The sequence below is a fragment of the Rhinatrema bivittatum genome, chromosome 12, assembly GCF_901001135.1.
Source record: "Rhinatrema bivittatum chromosome 12, aRhiBiv1.1, whole genome shotgun sequence".
Classification (NCBI taxonomy): Eukaryota; Metazoa; Chordata; class Amphibia; order Gymnophiona; family Rhinatrematidae; genus Rhinatrema; species Rhinatrema bivittatum.
The window spans coordinates 51,762,093-51,776,051 of NC_042626.1; positions in this window are offsets into that span (position 1 = coordinate 51,762,093).

Genomic DNA, 13,959 nt, shown 5'->3' on the forward strand with positions numbered 1-13,959 from the left:
GTGAACAGCATATGTATTTGAAGGCACTATCACCCAAGATTCAATCATATACCAGGCTGTATCTCGCTATCTTTGTAATTTTCTTTTTTCTTTTTCTTTTTTAGTGCAATTAAAATGCTGGTGTGATTACTCCTAAACCAGTTAATGTCCATAACTGGGAAACATGGCTTGCTAAGAGAGCTTGTTATCCACATTAGCTGGTTTAGGAGTAATTAATTAATTATACCACCAGGTTAATTGCAATGAAAAAATCACAAAGAGTGCGAAACAGCCTGGTATATGATTGAATCTTGGGTGATACTGCCTTCAAATACTACATAGGCTGTTCATACCACTTTGATACAGGTTCATCACACCTTTTTTGATCCCGTACATGTATTGCCATTATCATTGGCAAAAAGACAAACCTTTCCCAACAGCTCATCCGTTGTGTCACTCACAAAAATGTCGAGAAGAACCGGTCCGACCCTGAGGCACACCCCTAGTAACAACCCCCTCCTCAGAGAAAACCCCATTTACAACCACCATTTGTCGCTTCTACCGATAATGATGACTATGAGTCTGTCCCCCCCGCAGGGCAGTGCACTGTACTGCCACCCGCCCAGCCCTGTAATTTTAGTCCATTAAACATACTGCTTTCATGTGCATAAGTCTTATACAAATACATTAATCGAGTTAAGCTGGAAAATATGCCCATGCAATAACACCTACGTATTATTTATATAGCTTACACTCTGTCATCTGTTAACTATTAATCTTGGAGATAAAGCAAGCTCGTTTCTGTCAGCTCAGTCTAGCAAGTCAAATATTGCCAAAGTTTCAAAACCAAGCAAAGAACTGGTAACGGAACAGACAAAAGAAGGTAAGAGACAAAAAAACAGAAGGAGCAGGAGAAGATGGAGGGAGCGGTGTACCGCGTGAGGTCCCTAGATGGACAAAATATGGAGTCCAAAAACAATAACTACACTTTATGAATCATCTCCGTCTTACTCTTCTACTCAGGTGCTGTTTGTTCCATGGTAGAACCTGTCCCTTATTCTCTTCATCCAGTTTCAGAAAGATGGTGGGTTTATTATTTTTCCATGCTGCAGTCAGCTAATGCACCCCTCAACTCCTATCCCCACCAGTAACCCTGATTCTTGTTGTCATAATTAATTAAAAAATCCCAAGGAATTTGTACACAGCAGTGTACAATGTTTTGGACAAGTTCACCACGTATCGGCCATACTCCCTGCCGTACCACAGACACTCTCTTGAACTAGACTGAAAATTAGTTTTTGGCAGTGCCCCAGCATGAGATAACCAGCGATAAGACAACCTTGTACTCATTTCCCAACACATTAGTTGAGAGAAACTAGTTACATAGGTAACTCTCAATTGGTTTCCTCTGGCTATTTGTATGTGGCCAGTCACACACACACACACACTCTGCCTCAGCAGCTCATAATGCAATCCTAAAATGCACGAGACTGTAATAAAATATACAGTGATGCAATAAAATAGCATGATTAAAAACCCTGAAAAATGACATTTAAACTCCCCCAGCCACCATAGCCCAGTTCCTTTGCCTATCCCTCTGCTGATTTGTAGGATGAGCGCAAGAAGCCTGTGCTGTATAGATCCTTAATATCGAACCTTTGGTGTTCTTTGCCTTAGCACATAGGTCAATCAAAGGGGATGAGGGGACCCATCAACGCCACCTGGGAAGTCTCTTGGTTATTTAAATATCTGAACTGCATCTATTAGCAATCGTGCGGATCTGGAAGTTCCAGCTGCCCTTTTGAAGGGTGAGATGAGGGATTGGCGACCCTTCTCGGAACCTTGTGTGTGTGTTCCAAGCTGCAGTGATAGGGACATTTTTTTGCAGATGGGAAGGCGCTCTGCTGACACAGCTATCGCTAGGGGCTCTCATCGCTCAAACGGTGCGGATTCTTCAGCGGATACGTAGACTCCAGGACAAGAGGTGGACACCATTGTAGCCATGTACAGGGGAGTTTCCAGCAAGAGCTCCTACTAGGAAGGAGTTTCTTTTATTTTGCATGTATGGGAAAGGTGCTCAGTAATATTTGTGCTCTGCTGATCATATACAGTGAAGGCCTCCTTTTCCCTCGACAGTCTTTGAAAGGACAGCTTTCTGGGCAGAGTCAAAGAAGGGTTATTGCCCTCCACCTGCCCAGTGAAGTGACCAGGCTTTACCTGGCTGGACAATAGGCTTTTCAATTCAAGCAGGCCTCCAGCAGTGGTATCGCTTATCTGAGGGTGCTGCTCTTCCCCACTTTGAACACTGGATTAATGTGGTTTATACATATTTTTAAATCAAATCTGCCCATGTGCGAGGCCGTGTCCTCCCAGGAGATAATTTTTCAGAATTCCCAGGAGGCTTTTTCGCACTGCACAGCTGCCTAAGGCAGGAGCAATAAATCGCGCAGCCTCACCAAAGTGCTGAGATCAGATAGGCTGCGATTTGACTTTTGCTACCTTAGAGCAATTTCCTATAAAATAATCAAACTCTGTCACAATTAAAATGAGCTGGGTTGATAATGTGTTCCATATTTTCTTGTACCTCCGCGACGCTGGTACAAATATTGATTTTTATAATGGATTGTTTGCCTGAAAAGAGCCTTTACAGGATCCAACTGCCTGTAAATGCTCAAGGGCAGGCCCTTGGAAAGAGGGAAAAAAAGTTATCGTCTTTCTTTTGGGTTTTTTGGGGCATCTGTTGAACTGCCCCGCAGAGCCTAGCAGGAAGTGGGGGGGAATGGGACGACATGACTTTCTGATCGGCTCCACGGGATGTTGAACAACCGTCACAAACAGGAGAGAGGCTCTTGGGGGGGCCTTGCTTAGCTGTTCACCCTCGACCACTATTTTTCCCTGGCTGACTTTTCCCATCGACTAGGCTGAGGAAGCTCCTTAAGGTGGTTGTTATACCTTGTACTGATTTGCAGGTATTCTATTTTTGTATTTTATTTTACAGTTGAGTGCTGTGGAAATCCTTTTTACCTCTGGCACACACCCTCTCAGAACCTGTGATGGAGAAAATTAACAATCTAGTTAACGGTTCCCCCATCATAGGGAAGGCAGAGTGTTGCAAAAATTCTGCTGCTTAGAATTTTACATGGGGTGGATATGGAATTAAAAGTGAAGTTATTATGACCCCTAGGTTTTTAAAACCCACCATCTCTCTTCAGCTATTAGCACTAGCTCTGTTCATCCTTTGGATTCTCTCTATTCATTTGGTACCTGAATAGTCTTGCTCATCCCCTTTTATTAGAAATCCAAACTGGTGAGGCCTTCCGTATACAAGGAAAAATGCTTTCAGTATTAGGATTTCCAGTTATAAAATCCCCAAATCATTTTTAGCCTGCTTTTCTAAATGATACTCAGACTATAGAAATGTTAAGTAGTAGTAGAGTGATTTCCTGCATTACTAGAGTTCAGGTACGGGTCCCTACCCTGAAGAGCTTACAATCTTAAGTGGATACCTTTAGGCAGTGGGAGCAAAAGTGACTTTGCCATAGACACAAGGAGTGTCTGGGGGAAGTGGGAATTGAACCCTGATTTCCCTGGATCTCAGCCCATTGCTTCAACAACTCAGCCACTCCTCACATGCCATGTGGTCTGAACAAATGCCTACAGCTGTCTAGAAGATGGGTGTTAACCTACAAGCTGTCAAAATGTATTAAGAGACTGGGAGGAAGGGTGTTACATTATTGAATCAGTGTTATCTGGTCCCCATCTTCCTGTTTCTGCCTGCAGTTGTCAGCGCTTTCCCTTGAGAGCAATTGCTCCTACGGTATGGCGAACTACCGCTGGCCATCACGACTCCTCTTCCATGTGTTACGATGACCCCTGTTCCCCTCGGTTCCTCAGTCCCCCCCCCTCCCCCCTCTTCATTTCTCACAAGGGTGGGCTGACTACATGCAACACAACTGTCAAGGAACTCCCAAATTAGGAATGATCCTCCGAGCCCTTCCCTGGTCTTACCCACCAGGATCTTTGAAAACCACAGCTGGCTCCCTAGGTAACTCATGACAAGTCATGAAATAGGTCTGAATTAATGATATAATTATTTCTTTGTATAATGTTTTATAATTTGGTGCGGCTGGGTGCTTTGATCACGGTTGCTATGAAGAATATTATGCTTTGTAGGAGACGTTTTGGTAACGTAATGATTTTTATGAGCTCCTGTGTATCCTGTATTTGCCAAGCAGGATTTCTAGTCTTCCACAGACCTATAGAGCCTCTCTTGTTGGTTCTGGGCCTGTACCAGAGTGAATGTAAAGTGGCATCAGAGCCTTCGGAAGGGCTTATTTCCTTGAGGATGGCTGCCTTCAAGGTTAATTTTATTCATCCTGGTTAAAACAAAAAGTGAACCGTTTGTAGCACCTGGGATTTTGTAGCAAGGTGGTCCTGGGAGACAGCAGTCTGAAACAAGTTGATGGGTTTGGCATTCCTTTGACCCCCTGAGTATTTGAAGCAGGGACATAGCAGAATAAAACAGAATTTCATTGTTAATTTAGCAGACTTTTTTTGCTGGCCATGTGCTATGCGCATTGAGGGTTCCTTAAAAAGGAGAGATGAGGGGAAGGAATCTCATACAGCGATGACCTGAAGTGTGGGCATGCACTTGGAACATTTGTTTTGTTGGGGGCTCGCTACATGACCTATCATCTGGCTTCTTTCATGTGAGGTCATTAAAATGAAACTGCATCTTTTTTTTTTTCTAATCAAAATGACCAAAAGGACGTTTTGCGTCCTTGAAGAGTATCAGCTCTCAGACTTTGGATGGGTTACCTGCCAGTGGGGCCCCTGGGAGGGAACAGCAAGGAACTGGATCTATTCTTTGGGATCTGCTGGGTACTTCCTAATGATCCAGCATGGTCAACGACGGAGACAGGATGCTGGGCTAGTTGCACCTTTGACCTGACCCAGCGTGGCATATCTTATGTTCTTGTGCTACTGCCTCACAGGAGACTTGCAAGGCGTTCGACCATGGGGGTTGAAAGATTGGCTACCAGCCTTGTGGCCTGACCCGCACGACAACTTGCAGAGGCAACTAAGTTGTTACTGCCCCGCAGCTGAGGCCCAGGAAGATAGTCCCGTAGAGCTGGCAGCAACGATGCGCCTCATGGCCTGCTGCACCAGATTGCAAGACGCTGTGACTTGGAGATATTGCAGTTTGTGCGGTGGATTCCTTAACTGCATCGGAGACCTTGAGTGCATGCCAGAGTGGAAATGAGAAAGTGAAAACAGCAAAACAAGTGAGAGATCCTGCAGACTGCTGTTCTACGCTCCTTGCTGATTTTAGAGTTGCATCTCATTTTCTTACCATGGAGGCTTTTATGGTCTTGTCTTATGTTGGCTCCAAGAACAGGCAGAGCAGATGTTCTAGGATTTGAATCCTCCAGTCAGCTGAGCAGCTTGCAATGGTCTGCCATGGCTCTCTAGGGCTGGATGCATCCAAGTTCAGTTGGTGCGGTCCAAAGAGGGACTACAATGATGGTGCAGGGTCTGCAGCAAAGAAAAAAAGGCCCTTGAAATAAGGCTTCAGGACCTAAGTCTGTAGAGGAGAGAGATGGGGATATGATAATGCACAAGAAATAAACCTTTTTCCAGTGAAAGGAAGTTCTCGAACAAGACGTCATGATAAGATTTGCAAACAGAGGTAACGCTGGAAACTTTCTTCATGAAGAGGGTGGTGGATGCACAACAATTAATACTGCAAGAAAGCCTGGGTTAAGAGCAGAAGGTCCTTGCTTACAAATAAGTAAAGAGAAAGCCAGAGATCCAGTGTGGTCTATGGCCGTGGTTCTCAGCAGGTGTGTCACAAAGTCCCGGGAGGTGGGTCGCAGAGCCAGCAGAAGACTGATCTTTCCTCATCAGTCTGGGCAGGAGTTGTCTGACTGCTCTTTTATTGGGTGTGACTGGAAGCTGCTCTTGCTTCCTTCTCTTCCTGGCCAGTGGAAGGTTGTTTCCTCCTCCTTCACCAGATCCGAGCGCTGTATCACTAACTCCTGTTCATATGGACCCGGCAGGACACCAACTTTATCGTCCTCTGCCTGGCCTGGCAGTGAGGCTCCTGATGCTTTCTCCACCCCATGGGGCCTGGATGTGAAAGCAGGAGCATAAGGGAGAAGGGTGCTTGCTCTGTAGATCTGCTGCTGCCTCCTCATCTTCCTCTCCTCAATGCTTTTTGCCCTCATCTGCTGCTGATAAAGAGGGATGGAGACTCTGGATTGAACTGAAGTCTTTTCTGCTGACTGGGAGCCAGGAGGAGGGGGAAATGTACAGGGTAGGAAGGCATGGGGAGATAGGGAATCAGGGATGGGGGAAAGGAGGTTGGGGTTGCTGGGTAGGGAGAGGTAGAGGAGGGAGGGGTTGGGGGCTGCTGGGACGATGTTACCTATATATAGATCCCCCTTTTTAAAAATATGTAACCTTTTTATCCCCCTGTTGAAATATGTAAACCATTGTGATGGCATTACCGAATGACGGTATATAAAACTCAATAAATAAATAAAAAAAATAAATGAGAGATGAGAAGTGGAGAAGAGATGGAGGTGTGGAGTTGCTGAGTTGGGGAAGAGGGGACTGGGGGATGCTGAGCAGGAAGGGGTAGGAAAGAGGTGATGAGAGGTATTCTGGGTAGGGAAGGAGAGAGGGAAGGACAGAGAGTTGAACAGGGGGAAGAGGGAGCACAGGGAAGAGGATTTGGGGTGGGGGGTGTCGGGAATGTTGGACAGGGATGTGAGCATGTGAAGGGACGATTGAGTAGTTGGGAGAAGTGAGGGGTGATGGGGGAGTGACAGGGTATGAAGGCTGTACTATGTCAGTTTTGAAAATATGCATTTCTTCTTTCTTTAAACTTTGCTTAGTGTAGGAGGAAGTATTTTTTTGTTTCTAGTCTCCAGTTTTGCACTGCATGCAGAAGGTGGTCTTGGGGTTTCCATTCCAGGTTTTGCATCTACATTTGTAATTTGTGGTCTTTTATTCTATATTTGATGAAGGCAGGTCTGTCTGTGTTCTGTGTGTATGTGACTGAGATGAGGGACTTTTACTAGAGGTTTATATCAGCCTTATTTATTGTATTTTCTCTATATGATATTGCCTTGGTAGTGAACTGCTGCCTTTTAATGGGTAGGGCTATTGCTATTTAATTTCTTAGAGTTAGTGCTTCTGAGGTATGGCAGGTTTGATAGACGTGTACAGAGTTGTTTGTATTATTTTACAATGCACCAGGTAGTAGAGGGAGTTTGTGATGCTATTATTGAGATGACACCAGAATATCTTTTTTTGTATGGTGAGTTGCATAGAAAAATGTCTTAGTTCTGCTCTGCACCCATTCGGGCCGATTCAGTAAAGTCCGTGGGAGAGCGGGCGAGTGGCCTGTGCGCGCGATTCAGTATTTAAATGAGGCCCAGCGGTAGAAACAGGCAAAAGGAGGCGCTAGGGACACTAGCGCGTCCCTAGCGCCTCCTTTTGGCCCGGAGCGGCGGCTGTCAGTGGGTTTGACAGCCGACGCTCAATTTTGCCGGCGTCGGTTCTCGAGCCCGCTGACAGCCACAGACTCGGAAACCGGACACCGGCAAAATTGAGCGTCCAGTTTTCAACCTGACAGCTGCGAGCCGACTTCAAATTTATTTTTTTTTTACTTTTTTTTATCCTTCGGGACCTCCAACTTAATATCGCCATGATATTAAGTCGGAGGGTGCCCAAAGAAATTAGCGCCTGCCTTTGGGTAGACACTAATTTCTGAAAGCAAAATGTGCGGCTTGGCTGCACATTTTGTTTTCTGAATCGCGCAGGAATACCTAATAGGGCCATCAACATGCATTTGAATGTTGACGGCGCTATTAGGTTCGGCGGGTTGGACGTGCGTTTTCCCTTACCCCTTACTGAAGGGTAAGGGAAAACGCGCGTCCAATGGCGGGTTAAAAGTGCGCTCCATCGGCCCAATTGTTAGGAAGTGGGAGGGGGATTCCTGCGGATGCAGAACATATGCTTATATTTAGTCCCGTGATGGTCATGTGTTCAGTGTGTCGCGCATGTCAGCGTCATCTCTCAGGTGTGTCCTGATAGAAAAAATATTGGTCTGCAATACTGCACCAGGAAATAAATTGCATAGGGATCACAGGGGCTTGTAGTCCTTATCTACTGTCATAGTCTGTGTCTCTTGGAAGCTGATGTATAGCAGGAGATGATTCGGGACGGGGGAAGATAATTTTTTCATGCTGTCCTAGTACTGCTGTTTCTGCTTATGACATGGGCAAGAGTTGTTAGTAGGGAGCCCACAGATGACTAGAGAAGAGGGAAGGATTTCTTTTCAGGGCCTGGCTTTTATCCATGCAATTCAGCACACTTTGCTGTGATTTTAGGGAGATGAATCATAATCGAGACAAGCACAAGGCAATATGTACCCCTGTGTTGGTTGTGTACCTGGAGGTCTTCCAATGCTGAACGTAGTTTACTTTTAAATTTGAAGTTCACCATGAATATGATTACTTCTTGGCTTCTTTTTTTTTTTGTAAGACCCAGGAGAACAGTTTGCAATATGAGCTGAAGATAGTCCCTTTTTAGCATTTTTTGACTGAGAATGAGAACTTGTATTATATGGGAGGAGGGGATGAATGCTGGTGAGACAAGTGTTCCAATCATGTCCAGCCCAAGAGGATTAAACCTCTCCGGGTTTTTTGTTTTGTTTTTTTAAACAAATCTTCAATCATGCCAGGGAATTAATACCTTCTGGTCAGCTGTTCCTTATTCTCTATGTATTGCCTGCTGTATTATTTTAAAAACTGTTTCCTTTTTTTTTTTTTATTGGGGGGGGGGGGGGGGCGGGGACAGTGGTGATTAAATGTAACCAGCTGCAGGGTTGCTATGAGAAGGGCTGTTTAAATCACAGGCGTAGGGAAGCCTTGCCTCCGCCGGCCTGTAGGTGGCGCTGCTGGTTATCAGGAGTTCACTGCTGAGTCTGCACGTTGCCTACAGGCAGTGGAGCTTGCTCTCAGCAGGCATTCAGCACAGTCCCTGACCCGGGTAGGAAATGCTCAACTGGCTATCATCTCCAGTAAAAGGCAAACGTTCATAATGCTGGAAGGAGCATAATAAACAGTGTTCATCCCAGGCCCTTTTCAAGGTGTAGAGAGGCCCGCCATCAAGACTCTTTTTTTTTTTTTTTCCCCCACATTGCTGATTTCTGTGGTTCCTCCTACTTAGTATTGCAATGATATTAAGTCGGAGGAACCACAGAAAAGCAATATTTTCTGCTTTTCTGTTGATGGCTTGGGTGTCTCAAGACAACACCATCTCTGGGGCTGGCATTAAATTTTGAGGGTTAAAACAAGCACGACACAAGCACAGTGATTTTTTTACATGGGGGGGGGGGGGGGGGGGGTGGTACTGGGGTACTAGCTAATAACCTCATCAACATAGCATTTTACATGTGATGAGCACTATAGCTATGTGCAGGTTTGGACTCTCTACTCTCATTAATGCATGGGAAGTTATTTCTAGCGCGTCCAACTGCGCAGCAAGCTAAGCACACCAAATTGCATCGACCCCCAAGTGTAGCTGAGAGGCTAACTGGAAAGCCAGTCACAAGCATAAACTTTTTGTTTATCCCTTGTTCTATGTAAACCGGCCTGATATGAATCCCATTCATGAAGTCCGGTATAGAAATATTTTAAAATAAATAAAAATAAATTGTTAGTCCACCAACTTGTTTTTTGACATATATATATAATTTATTTATTTATTTTTGTTAAAATTGTAATCTCTATGTGGCTGCCTTGCTGCCCACTGCCACCTTGTTTGCAGAACGTGGGAAGGCAAATGCCCTGGAATCAGAGGCAGCGTGCTATGATTTCCATGTAAGCTGCCTGCAAATGTGGCACCTGCCCCTCTAGGGCTGAAAGCAGCACTTGGTTTTTCCAGATAAAACACACACCTATGCATGCTAACCTGATTTGCAGGCCAAATATATGAAAATGAGAAAGCCCAGATGAATATTCATTGTGGACATCTGACAAGCAGGCCTGTTTGTGGCCCTTAAGGCTCGGAGTCATGCACCTCTGCTGTATGGAAATCACCCCACGAGGGATGGACCCACCTGGGAATGGGGCGGGGCACTCTGCGCAAGCAGCGAGGCTGGCACCTTCCCTCCCCGTTCTGTCCTTGGAGGCTCGGAGCTGCGCATGCTGGCTGCGAGGGGGAGCTCCGTGCATTTTCTCCCTGCCTACCTTTCTCATAAGGCTGATGCAGTAACCCTTCTGGGAACACCCCATACCTGCTTTCCTCCTCCTCTGGGTCTCTGCATCTCTTCCCGCATGTTTTGAAGCGCACAGCTTTCCGATCCTTCCCAGGGAAGAAAGGAAGGGAGGTCACAGCATTAACCAGCGAGCTTGGGGCAAGATTGTTGCACCCCCATCACTGAACCTTAGGAGATTTCCAGGCTGTTTGTTCAGTTCATTGACTCCTGTTTGCACAAATAATTCCTTGTTTGTTTGGGTTTTTTTCTGTTTTGTTTGCACTTCTTGAGTAGGAATCTGATATCCTCACAAGAAACCAACCCCCTACTGGATTGCATTAGAAGGATGTTTTGGGGGGAGAGCCCTTTGCTACCACACATCTCCATCCTTTCCATGTATAGTCCTGCTTTGTGACTGCTGGGTCAGATCTACTTGCTTTGGTTTTTAACCTTCTTAATTATTGCATGGTGGGCAGAGACCAAGCCGCATAAGTTGTGTTTTGGTGACTGCATGAGGCTGGTCATCTTTAATGTAAACCTCTCCCCTATTGTGGGAGGGGCCACAAAAGTAACTCCACCTCTCAGCTGCCTGTTTAGGGACAGCACGTGGAATGTGCCCACACCACTAAGGGATGGGGAGGGGAGGCTGGAGCAGAGAATAGAACGATAAGTGATACCACAAAACCCACCTTATATAGCAACAGCAAGTATTGCATATAAGATCGGTGCATGCACAGTTACACAGTGCATTAGGATTTTTATAATCTATAGCAAACACAGACAAATGGCACTATAATAAAAAAGAGAGAAGATTTTATTAACATGAAAAAGTGAGGAAAATCAGATTGCAAGATATGAAAGAAAAATCACTAGCCCTACTCTGTATCTCAGTTCAGTTCACTTGCAAAAATACTTCAAATCTCCACCTAAATTCTGGCCAGAATAATAACATAAGTTCTCAGTTAAGTCTCATGTGAGTTCTGCTTTCCTTTTCTTTGGACAAGCTGCTCCACTATGTGAACCCAATGCAGAAACTTGAGATCCTGTGGTTGCAGGGTCCAATTGCTTCAGGAGATTGGAAGTCCCAGTTGTCACAAAAAAAAAAATAAAAAAAAAATATATATATATATATACAAAAAACCCCCAACGTACAACCGCGGGGAACTGTAAGCACTATTGTTATTTTTAATAAGTCAAATGCAATATGTGATATTTTTTAGAAATATGAATCTTTTATTAAATGTTTTAACAAATGTACTAATAATTTAAGTGAAAAATCATGTATACATGACATTAAATATTTCAATACATACTAAAATCTAACTATTAGTCCAATCAATGATGAACCCCAGTCTTCTCCTGTATCTGTCCTCAATCTGACCCTAATTGAACTAAATATACCCTAACCTCATTGATGTTGACATGGGTCTATACAAAGGAATACATCACTTATTGTTTTAACAATCTTATATATTATATCTTAATGTACATTGCTTATTCAAAAGCAGTTAATATATAGTAGTAGTGTAATTCCTTTGATGGAATCTCTCTGTTGTCCCGACAAGGTCCTCGTTTCGCCAATATTGGCTTCTTCAGGGGAATACTTCTATTGAGACCACACATCAATGAAAACAAAAAACTTCCATCACCCGCATCTGAAAGCATAAAGCTCTTATTATGTCAAACTCAACGCTTCATCTACTAAGTCAATATATACCAATTACACTACTACTATATATTAACTGCTTTTGAATAAGCAATGTACATTAAGATATAATATATAAGATTGTTAAAACAATAAGTGATGTATTCCTTTGTATAGACCCATGTCAACATCAATGAGGTTAGGGTATATTTAGTTCAATTAGGGTCAGATTGAGGACAGATACAGGAGAAGACTGGGGTTCATCATTGATTGGACTAATAGTTAGATTTTAGTATGTATTGAAATATTTAATGTCATGTATACATGATTTTTCACTTAAATTATTAGTACATTTGTTAAAACATTTAATAAAAGATTCATATTTCTAAAAAATATCACATATTGCATTTGACTTATTAAAAATAACAATAGTGCTTACAGTTCCCCGCGGTTGTACGTTGGGGGTTTTTTGTATATGAGTTTTTGCACTAGTAGAAGTAGAATTGCCAAAAAATTTTTTGCTATATATATATATATATATAAATTCCCTCTTTATATAAAATCGTGGCAAATCTTCCAAATTTCCCTATAACTAAGTCAGCCTGATACTGAATGTATGCAGATACTATTCTAAATACTGTCCTAGCTGTAAATGAAACAAAAGGTCAGGAAATACTTGAAACTAGCATTCTTTTCCCTCACTACAAAATAACAAATCATTACTTTCTTGGCACTGCTATGTAATTACTATTCTATGGACTATGGCTATGAGGAACACTCTCATCTATCTGCAACTACTCTTTCCTTTGTGTGAGCAGCCAAGTAGCTGGGGTAGGAACCTCACCTCATTGCTATGACTTCCTTCCTTTTCCTCGCTCTGCCTGTCTATATACAAAAGACAACATTTCTTTTATACCTAATTTAAAAAGTTCATTAGTATAAGAACATAAGAAATTGCCATACTGGATCAGACCAAAGGTCCATCAAGCCCAGCATCCTGTTTCCAACAGTGGCTAGTCCAGGCTACAAGTACCTGGCAAGTACCCAAACACTAAGTAGATCACATGCTACTGATGCCTCAAGTCAACCTGATTAATAGCAGTCAATGGACCTCTCCTCCAAGAACCCATTCAAACCATTTTTTAAACCCAGTTACACTAACTGCATTAACCACATCCTCTGGCAACAAATTCCAGAGCTTAATTGTGCATTGAGTGAAAAATAATTTTCTCTGATAAGTTTTAAATGTTACTTGCTAACTTCATGGAATGCCCCCTAGTCCTTCTATTATCCAAAAGAGTAAATAACCAATTCACATCTACCCATTCTAGACCTCTCATGATTTTAAAGACCTCTATCATATCCCCCCTCAGTGTCTCTTCTCCAAGCTGAACAGCCCTAACCTCTTTAGCCTTTCCTCATAGGGGAGAGTTCCATCCCCTTTATCATTTTGTCACCCTTCTCTGTACCTTCTCCAGTGCAACTATATCTTTTTTTTAGATGCGGTGTCCAGAATTGTACACAGTACTGAAGCTGTGGTCTCTCCATGGAGCGATACAGAGGCATAATGACATATTTTCCATTTTGTTCACCATTTCCTTCCTAACAATTCCTAACATTCAGGCCAATTCAGTAAAAACGTGGGAGAGCAGACAAACGCCCGCGCACCGGCCACTCGCCGGTGCGCGCAATACAGTATTCAAATGAGGTGGTGCGGTAGAATCGGGCAAAAGGAGGCGCTAGGGACACTAGCATGTCCCTAGCGCCTCCTTTTAGCCCGGAGCGGCGGCTGTCAGCAGGTTTGACAGCCGACGCTCAATTTTGCTGGCGTCGGTTCTCGAGCCCACTGACAGCCGACAGCCGCGGGCCAAATTCAAAATTTTTTAAAACTTTTTTTTACTCTTCGGGACCTCCAACTTAATATCACCATCATATTAAGTCGGAGGGTGCACAGAAAAGCAGTTTTTACTGCTTTTCTGTGCACTTTCCCGGTGCCGGAAGAAATTAGCGTCTACCTTTTGGGTCAGCGCTTATTTCTGAAAGTAAAATGTGCGGCTTGGCTGCA